Raw genomic sequence first — 10,919 nt, forward strand, 5'->3', positions numbered from 1 at the left:
AGTGGTTCCTAAGAATAGTTTTGGCTTTTTAGATGTGATGCATCCAAGTAATGTACATACTAATATTTTGTTTCTGTTATTTATGCAAGGAGTGTTATTGGAGTTTGTATCTCTCTCTCTCTCTCTCTCTCTCTCTCTCTCTCTCTCTCTCTCGCTTCGCAAATGCTTTTGTCAATGCAGTAAGAGAAAAGAAAACCCCTTTACTGTGCGTGTGTTTGATGTGAACAAGGTGGCCCATCGGTTCCTTGATAAGTCCACCACAAGTGGAACCAGATGCGTACATCATCAGAAGTGGTTGTGAGAATGACATAAATCAACACTATAACATTTTGTCATCATGAAAAATTAAAGGTTCCTTACAACAGACTCAAGAATAATATGTTTTCGAAGCCTTTGTTCATTTTGACTTTTTTTTAAAGGGATAGTGAAATGAAAATTAGCCCATGATTTACTCACCCTCGAGTCATCCTAGGTATGACATAGCTATGCATGACTACGCTAGATAATTGCAGCGAGCGAACACATCTCAATTTTCAGTCAAGCAATGAATTAATGCATTATTTACTGAAATTAATTATATTTTATTTACTGACAACAATAAGAAACATGATTAAACAAAGTAACCATCACAATAAATCATGCATAAGTCAACAACACATGAAACAAAGCTTTATTCATACTTGATGTTCAAACAATCACATTTTTACCCCACATCTTACTGCCATCTCACCAACAGCGGTTCTCAATCTTCAGCTTTATTCTGATGAATCAGAACCTTCACCTGTCTCTGCTGTCCATCATGTCCCCCATTGCTGCAGTCATACTGGAATCTGATCATGGATGGGAAAGGGACATTGAGGCTATCTCCATCTCCCTCACCACCTCATACAGAGAGCCTGTACAGAACCTGTGAGACTCGTCTCAACAGCAAACACTCATGTGAGAGAAGCATGGTAGAGCAAGCCTTTAACATGCTGAAAACAAGCTGGTGCTGTATTTTCTTCATGGCCAGAGCCAGGCCATGCCTTTGTGCCTGAGGTTGTTGCTTGCTGCGCTGTGCTTCACAATCTGAGGCAATAAGGGCTGGTGGAGTGATGGAGGGTCTCATCCATGGCACCATTTCCAGGATTCAGCTCTGGGCTCCTCATCCCCAGTGATGATGATATACCAGTCTGCAGACATTTCAGAATCCTACAAAAATGCACAAAACAAAATAAAAAACTGACATGTTAACAGCATGCAATGTCATTTGATTTCTGTATTACAAGTAAAAAAATTATCTTACTTTTTTTTTTCCGGCCGTTACCTCTGTGATTTATGAGCTCAATAAACGTGTTCATCTGTCCCTGTAACAGACAAGATTCGCGTTACCTCTGTGACATGGATGTAATATGGATGTAGCTTGAAATGGATTTCCTGTGATTTTTTTGCTGTTCACGTTAGCTAATTCTGATCAGATTTCAGATTTGGTTGACAATCTGAACATAGCCTATGTCGGAATAAGAAATAGAAGGAAGAATTGTCGGGTCGTCAGTCCACGACTAGCTCATTCTGATCTTTACCACATAATAACTTTAGTTGTCAAAATTTCACGCTCTTTCCTGCTTACTAAGTCTTTCTCTATATGATTTAGCAGCTTCCATGTATTTTTCCCATGCTTTAGACATCATAAATTAGTGTAACAATGTGTTCAGGAGTACATAAATGGTGCAATCCATGCTGTTGTTTACGTCAGAGTATTTCCAATATGGCCGTGCATCCGGGTAACTGACCAAACCGTGGCGTAAGTGCAAACCCTCTATAGCGTCTGGCTGCAGACTTGGGCCCGATCACGCTCCAACGCTATCTCACGACCAATTCTAGGGCTGTCAAAAGATTAATCGCGATTAATCGCATCCAAAATAAAAGTTTGTGTTTAAATAATATATGTGTGTGTACTGTGTATAATTAAATTTGTATATATAAATACACACACATGCTTGTATATATTTAAGAAAAATGTGTAATTTTTATATAAAAAAAATTATATTTTTATATAATATAAATTATATATAAATATATACAGTATATGTATGCAAATATTTCTTAAATATATACATGCATGTGTGTGTATTTTATATATACAAAATAATTATACACAGTACACACACATATATTATGTAAACACAAACTTTTATTTTGGATGCGATTAATCGCGATTAATCTTTTGACAGCCCTAACCAATTCGTACGAATTCGTACGAATGATAAAAAGTTGGCTAATTCGTACTAATTCGTACAACCTCACTCGTACGAATTTGTACAATTTGTCTAAACCCACGTGATGGGTAGGTTTAGGGGCGGGGTCAGGGGTAGGTCATTCGTATTGGCCAATTCGTCAAATATGTACGATTTTGCAAAAAACGTACTAATTCGTACGAGTCAGGTCGTATGAATTCGTACGAATAAGCCACCTCGTAGAATTTGTACGTTTTCCCGTGAGATCGGGCTCTCACACCTAACGTGTTTTTTGCAGTGATATAGGCACCTTTTTTCAATTGTTTTCCTATGGCAGTGAGCGTTCTGCGCGCTGTTTATGCTCACACTCACATTTTTGTCATAATGGTTCCTAGCTCTGGTGCAGCACTCTGGGTGGGAGTGACCAGTTATGTGCCCATGGCACAGTCTGTTGTAGTCTGCATCCAGGAAACCTGTATCCGTCTTCACAATTAGGGAAAAGCTGCCATTTCAGGTCAGGGAAGTAGGGAGGTTGTGGTGCTGAGCTATGTGCGGGACATTAGCAGAGCGCACTGCGCATTGCATACTTTGGCAAGTTGGAAACTTCGGTAAAGCTGGCAGTTCACCCCAAGTAAACTCTTGGAGTTAGGACTAGGGTGTGTCCTGTAAGGTTGTGGTGGATGGGACGCAGGCCACTCCCTAGATTGCCAAAAAACTACAAACAATTATTTAAAAAAAGGTAAATAAAATTTGAAATAGTTATGTTTGTAATGAAACAAAGTCGAACACATTTTCAAATGACAAAGCACAACTAATATTCAGATATAATTATTTTAAAATACAAAATTAAACCAATTAAGATAGCTACATAATGCAAAAATACACGTTATAAGATGTAGACTACATACAATGACAAACACAAAACATTATTAAGGCTTTGCAAAATATAAAAGAATAAAATCTTTTGCTGCTGGAGAAAATAAATTAAGTATTATGTATTTATAGTCTTTGATAAGATTTGACACTGTCAGAGAACAATAATAAAGCAATCATTAATTAGACTTTGAACCAAGTGTTTGAGATTTTTTTTAAATGCTGATTACCTGAGTTACTGTATCCAGCGAATTAACGATCACTCAGCTTTTCTGCAGACTTGCTGTAAGTTTCAGCAGGCTACTGAGAACTGCTTGTCTTGAGACAGTAGTGTTTTGCGAATGTTCATCCATAGATCCCAAAGTGTAAGCATGCTCATAAATTCAATTTAACAATCATAAATGGGCCGAGGAGACTCGGTTCCCCTATGTGGGACAGACTGCAACATCTTGTTAAATCCAAACTCAACTTCTTTGACAGTCTCGTATTTCTTTGCAAACCACGCCTCCCGTGTTTCAGTCGACCCACCCGTTAAACATGGATTCAAATGAATATATTTTCAAACTGTGTAAACACATTATTGTGTGTGTTTATGTGGGAGAGGCTAATGCAAAATGTATCATCAATATGCACCTTATTGCTATCCACTTAAGCATGCATCAACTTTCAGTGTCATGAAGTTAACAAGGGCTAGAAACAAACCATGCTGACATGATGGCATCATTTGTATCTGATCTGTTACAAAACATCCCAAAATTACTTGTTGTATTGAAGTCTAGATGCCATTTGGGTTCAAACTCATTGTTTGTGGAAGATCACACCAGGGTACATCTGTATAGTTTTCAGCAGGTGCCCACCATAGCCCTGGAATGGTACCTGGGTTTAACCATTTAAATCACTCAGGAAATTAGCAAAAATTGCACAAATACTGTAGATAAAATAACTTAGCATGGAATAGCCTTCCCTTTTGTTTTCTTTAAAAGTTTGCATTGTGAATAAACTTACTCAATGTTAATGGCTTCAAACAGTTCATGAGTAGTTAAAAAAGGTTTCCCAGTTAGTTTAAGTTTAATGTGAGACCAAATATTCACTATAGGGTTCAAATCTGGACTCTGACTAGGCCAAAACATGAGCCTGATGGACTTGTTCTCAAGCCACTTCTTGGTTGTCTTTGCAATTTGGGCATCTGATCATTTCTCTTTATATAAAAATGTTTCATTTGTGGGAAGCAAGCCATTCTGCAATATTCTCCTGTACTCCAAAGCATTAAATGACTTATCACAGTAAAGTAGCTCACCAATACGAGCAGCTCCCAAGACACAATGTCAAGTCTCTGTCAAGTGTCAATGCTCTGTCAAGTCCTCGTCGTCGGTTAGGAACCTGGGTGTTCTCTTTGATACCAATATTTCATTTGAAAGCCATTATTGCTGACTACTTACAAAGCACTAAATGGTTTAGCTCCGCAGTGCTTGAGTGAGCTCTTTATGCATTATAGTCCTTCACGTCTACTGCAATCACAAAATTCCGGCCAGTTGATAATACCTAGAATATCAAAATCAACTGCAGGCGGTAGATCCTTCTCTTATTTAGCACCAAAACTTTGGAACAGTCTTCCTAACATTGTCCAGGAAGCAGACACACTCTGTCAGTTTAAATCTAGACTAAAAACGCATCTCTTTTACCTGGCATTCATATAGAACATTATACATTTCTATTATTCAAATCAGTTAAATGATTATTAGGCTGAATAGATTAGGTCAGTCGGAACCAGGGACACTTCCCATATCACCTGATGTACTCGTTACATCATAAAAATAATTGCATTTTCGCTAATGTTAGTCTTTCTGTTTATTCCGAGGTTTACTGAAGTCAGCCGGATCCGGGCCGTATCCAGATCAAATGGTGGACCTGCGCCTGGACCTGAAGTGCCAGCCTCATCAGCCCTGTGAAGGCCTCATCGACACGACAGCCATCGGCACTGATTGAAACCACAAGACAACATACAGATTACTTTTATGTAAATTACCCCCGCGCTAGTAAGCTTTAGAAAGCGGTCTACAAAATAATTACTTTTCCCTTACCTGCCCTCCATAAAAAGAGAACCCAGGATTTTGTCCATCATCAAATCTTTCCACCTTGTGCCATCATCAGCTTATATTTTAAGGTTGTCCCAGTTCATTATTATTAACATCAACCTCGACCAAAACATTACCTCCTTGCTTAGTCTCATTACCTCCAGCAGCAGTAAATCTTTATGGTGATCTGGCCAGGATAAGCATGCAAAAAATTTGACACATTAGCTTTTAGATTAACGTTAACCTGTCAACATGGCTTATATCATGATATGAGTGATTTTATTTCACTATAACGATAGGCTATACATCACAATATTATTTTTGCTTTAAATCCGATTTTTATAATATCTATTGTTGATACCATGGAATTTTCCTTATTGTTGTTGGATTAATATTAACCCTTTCACGCATAGTGGTCACTACAGTGGACAGCTATTAAAAAATCATTTTCTTGAATTTGCACGGGTTTTAATTGCAAAGTTGCACATCAGCCTCTTCATTGGACCCTGGTGCATCATCCTATACATTGCAACCAAGTGGCAAGCCTTTGTGTTTCGATTTTTCCCCCTCCAAACCAAGATGGCCAAGGGTCAGTCAGACATGCCAAGTTGCTCCGGAATATCCACCCATTCCTTCTATCCTAGGAGACTCTTGTAGGTAAAAAAAATATTGCAGCATCAAGCAATATCTAATGAGTCATATCACAGTAAAAAATTTTTAATCACAATTAATCACATGTCCACTGTAGTGGACGTCATGCATCAACTGCTGTATTTCAGCTACAATTCATAATTACAATGTAAATATTGTTTTTGAAACTTAAAACTTAAAAACTTAATCTGCAGTGACTTTTTTTACTGTAAATAAATGTATTTGTATTATTAGAATGTAATTTTCATTGACATCGAAAAAAGTCATGTGATTACGTAATGTATGACACTTGTAATGCATTTTTTAACTCATAACATCAAAAAGTAATCTGATTACGTAATGCATGTTACTTGTAATGCGTTTCTTTACTCATAACATCAAAAAGTAATCTGATTATGTAATGCATGTTACTTGTAATGCGTTTCTTTACTCATAACATCAAAAAGTAATCTGATTACGTAATGCATGTTACTTGTAATGCGTTTTTTTACTCAACATCAAAAAGTAATCTGATTATGTAATGCATGTTACTTGTAATGCGTTTCCTTACTCATAACATCAAAAATTTATCTGATTATGTAATGCACGTTATTGTAATGTTTCTTTACTCATAACATCAAAAAGTAATCTTATTACGTAATGCATGTTACTTGTAATGCGTTTCTTTACTCATAACATCAAAAAGTAATCTGATTAGGTAATGCATGTTACTTGTAGTTAATTGTTAGATCAAAAAGTAATCTGATCTGTATATAATAATATAATATATATAATATTTATATATTTGGTAGGCCTAATGCATGTTACAATACATTACTCGTAACATGAAAAACAAATCTGATTACGTAATGCATGTTATTTTTAACACATTACTTTACTTGTAACATCAAAAAAAAGTCATCTGAATGCGTTATGCATGTTACTTGTAATGCATTACCCCCAACACTGATCATTTCAGATGAGACTGAAAAAACGTATCGCTAGGTTTTCTCAGAGGAGGGCTATGCTAGAAATGTGCATGTCCATCTTGAGCATAATCAGAATTATCAGCTAATAAGGGTAATTGTCCATACTCTGGTGCACTGGAGGGACTGTTTCTGGCAACTTTACCTTGAAAGTTAACATCTTTGGATTCAACGTGGTGGACACGTCAGGATTTTAAGTCGTCATTTGATTGGTTGAATTCTACAGGATGTGTGTGTTGTGATTTTTAACGGTCCACATGGAAACAAAGCTGTCATGACGCCAAACCCCCTCGTGGAAGAAGAAAGCCGTCGTGTTTACAACTGTGGCAATGAGCACTTACCAGGGGCCTGTACCATGAAGGTAGCTGAACAAACTCGGGGTTACAAGATTAGTTTTGAGTTGACAAAACCAAACCGATGCGATCAGGCTTTATTGGTACCATGATGCAGCTCATCAACTTTCTTTGTCAACTCAGGCTTTGATCCTTAAGCTATGATTACTCCACGCGCGCGTGCACATAAAAGAGTGACGTCGACACTGAACAACCAATCGCGGGTAGAGCGAGAGCGATATATTTTTTACGCGGAGGGGCAAGAGACAATCATTCATAATTACGATGAATTTAAATATGTATTTCAAGCTCGAAACAATACGGTCTCTGCTGCCAAAGCAAGAGAAGACTGTTGGAGAAAGATTGCTGATTGTTAATGTGTAAGTTAAACAAATACGTTCTATATTTATGTAAAATTATTATATGTATGTGTAGCCTATGTGTAATATAGCCTATTTTTATAATGTATAAAAAAGTGCATGTATGTACTAAGAAAGATTAATATTCCAAACTCCAAATGTTCTTGGCAGCAGATAAAGACAAAATATACAAATATAATTCAAAGTGGTGAGTATTTACCACAACCTTTTATTATTTTTGTGAACATTTTATCACAAACACTTGTTTGCAGCAAACAGAAATAAAGAGTTAAATTCAGAAAACACTGGCTGAGGAGTTGGCTCTAAGTAGGCAATAAGGGACGGACGATTATGGATGTGATTACAGGTGCTGTACAATCTGACCCTGGTGCTGGCTCCTCTAAGCAAGTAACACTGGGTACGTGTGCAATACATTACCACTTTTTTAAGTTTTAAATATGGCTGACTGTATGTTCTGCAGTAGAGGGAAATACAGTGTCCCTGTTGAAGCCAACACACACACACACACACACACACACACACACACACACACACACACACACACACACACACACACACACACACACACACACACACACACACACACACACACACACACACACACACACACACAGTCTCCCACACAGAGGTCAGTGTGCAGCAGACAGAACACCAAACATAACCTGCTTTACAACAGTTATGCTTTACATTGGCCTATTTTTATATATTAGGGTGGAGGAAATGATGAAGACACTCTGTCTGTGTGTTCTCAGACAGTTGCTGATGTGAATGCACTGGGCTTTTTATTATGGAAAACATTTGAATGTGTGGCATAAAAAGGGACTGGCCCTTACACATCTCTTTTATTGTAGGATTTTACACAACCTGCCCCAGAAACTGAGGCCTCTACCTCAATGGGCTTCAGAAGAAATGTGTAAGGATTTAAAACCCTTGACATAAATTACATTCAGTCCTGTGTTTGTAGGAAGTCAAGGAACTTTTTGTGATTTGATGAGCCTCCAGAAAACTTGTAATGATCATGTTTGTGGTGGAATTATGTTTCAGGTGGAAACAGACTCAGTCAGGGCCCTGTACAAAAGGAGTCTTGAACTAGACTGTTCACTAAAGGAGTCTTGAACTAGACTGCACACTAAAGGAGACTTGAACTAGACTGTTCACTAAAGGAGTCTTGAACTAGACTGCACACTAAAGGAGTCTTGAACTAGACTGTTCACTAAAGGAGTCTTGAACTAGACTGCACACTAAAGGAGACTTGAACTAGACTGCACACTAAAGGAGACTTGAACTAGACTGCACACTAAAGGAGACTTGAACTAGACTGTTCACTAAAGGAGTCTTGAACTAGACTGCACACTAAAGGAGACTTGAACTAGACTGCACACTAAAGGAGACTTGAACTAGACTGTTCACTAAAGGAGTCTTGAACTAGACTGTTCACTAAAGGAGTCTTGAACTAGACTGTTCACTAAAGGAGTCTTGAACTAGACTGTTCACTAAAGGAGACTTGAACTAGACTGTTCACTAAAGGAGTCTTGAACTAGACTGCACACTAAAGGAGTCTTGAACTAGACTGTTCACTAAAGGAGTCTTGAACTAGACTGCACACTAAAGGAGACTTGAACTAGACTGCACACTAAAGGAGACTTGAACTAGACTGCACACTAAAGGAGACTTGAACTAGACTGCACACTTGGAGCTGGACTGAGCTGAGGAGGCTCAAAAAAAAAAAAAAAATTGGAGATCAAACAGCTGGATAAAACTGATCTCAGTATGTGAACTTATTTAACCAAGTAACACTTTAGTATGAATATTTATTAATGCAACTTTCTCTTGCTCTCTTTCTCCCTCTCATCCCACAAAACCAATAAAACAGTTTGAGACCTATCTGCAGTTTCAATGTGCTTTTATTAAGTGTAATATTGTATGGTTATTGCATCTACATCTGCACCAGCTGGGTGGTCAAGTGTGATCGGGTCAGTTTCATCGGGGAGAAGCTGGTTTTGTGGTGTTTCTCGCTCCTTTCTACTGGTGGCTATATTGTGCAGAATGGCACATGCAGCCACTATCTCTGATGCCCGCTCTGGTGACTCTTAAGCGCCGAACAGTGTGCCTTTAGGAGGCCAAAGGTCATCTTGATCTTCACTCTGGTTTTACTGGGCCACACTGAAGCGGTGCTGTGGCCCTGTCTGAGGGTCATGATAGGTGGTTATTGTGTAGGTTTTTCTATCTCAGTTCAAATTAACAGTGTTTTGTACTGTACCAAATTTAACTTGCTTTCCTCAAAGACTTACGGAAAGTTTGTGAGACAAGCACTGAGCCAGGCCATTTGGCATCATACGTTCATGACCACAAGTCGTCTGCAGATGAAATGTTTAGTAGATCATTGTTATATCTGTTAATGTTACTATTAATTTAAAGATTCATCTCACATAAAATAATCATCTCACATATTCACATCATCTCTACCTGAACATTAAGGCTGTGATAGGACTTCCTATTAACATAATCTGCCTCATGTTCCCCTAGAGCAGTGGAGATTGGAGCAATAGACTGCATACATGTTGCAATGACTCTAGGGAATCCTATCATAAGATTAACAGAATAATAATAAAGATTTAAAATAATTCTTAACATGTATTATATTGTATAGTAGCCTACATTTGTGAAATTTGCTTTTTGAAAAGAAAAAAAAAATGTTCATGTCATGTCACTCTATCAATACTATATCTTACCGGCAATTTTATAAAAGCCCTCTTTTATGGACATGGTCGATAAATGTCCAGGGAACACTATTAATGAAACTATTCTGCAGAGCGAGGACCACCTTGCGAATGGTTCGACAAACCGTGTTTTCCCCTAGCTTCTGTGCGTCACCCACCGTGCAAGTATGTAGGCTACCACTTGCAAAAAAACGCAACGCAATACCATTTGCGGTACAGTAAGTGCATGAATTCGACGTGTTAAATTCTTTATGTGCGGCTCAAGAAGTTCGCAAAGATAAGACATTCCTTCCGCGGAAAATCTGTATCTTTCATACAAGTAACTATCAGGAAAGGCAAGGGGATTTTGTCATGCTAAAAACTCTTTCTCTACGAAGTGCTCGTCAAACAATTTTGCGCTGAGATGTCCACCGGATTTGGAATAAAAGGTGAAGTCATTGTAACAGACACTGGAAATAAGTTACGTCACCTATGTCTTGCTCTCAGCTGATTGGTCAAACTTCAGTCTGAGATCTTGAATCCAGAACATAACCTGCCCCGGAGCAGGTTAGCGGTGCAGCGTAAGATACCATGGCAACGAACACCGATTAAAGCCGAGCTACTTTCATAGTACCTAAAACCCAGGGTTGGCGGAAACTAAACTGAAACATAGCTGGCTAGCCACTTAAACCGGCTTCATAGGCCCCCGGATCAACCTGATCAATGTT

Source organism: Scardinius erythrophthalmus (assembly GCF_964197995.2).
Source record: "Scardinius erythrophthalmus genome assembly, chromosome: 22".
In the NCBI taxonomy this organism is placed as follows: domain Eukaryota; kingdom Metazoa; phylum Chordata; class Actinopteri; order Cypriniformes; family Leuciscidae; genus Scardinius; species Scardinius erythrophthalmus.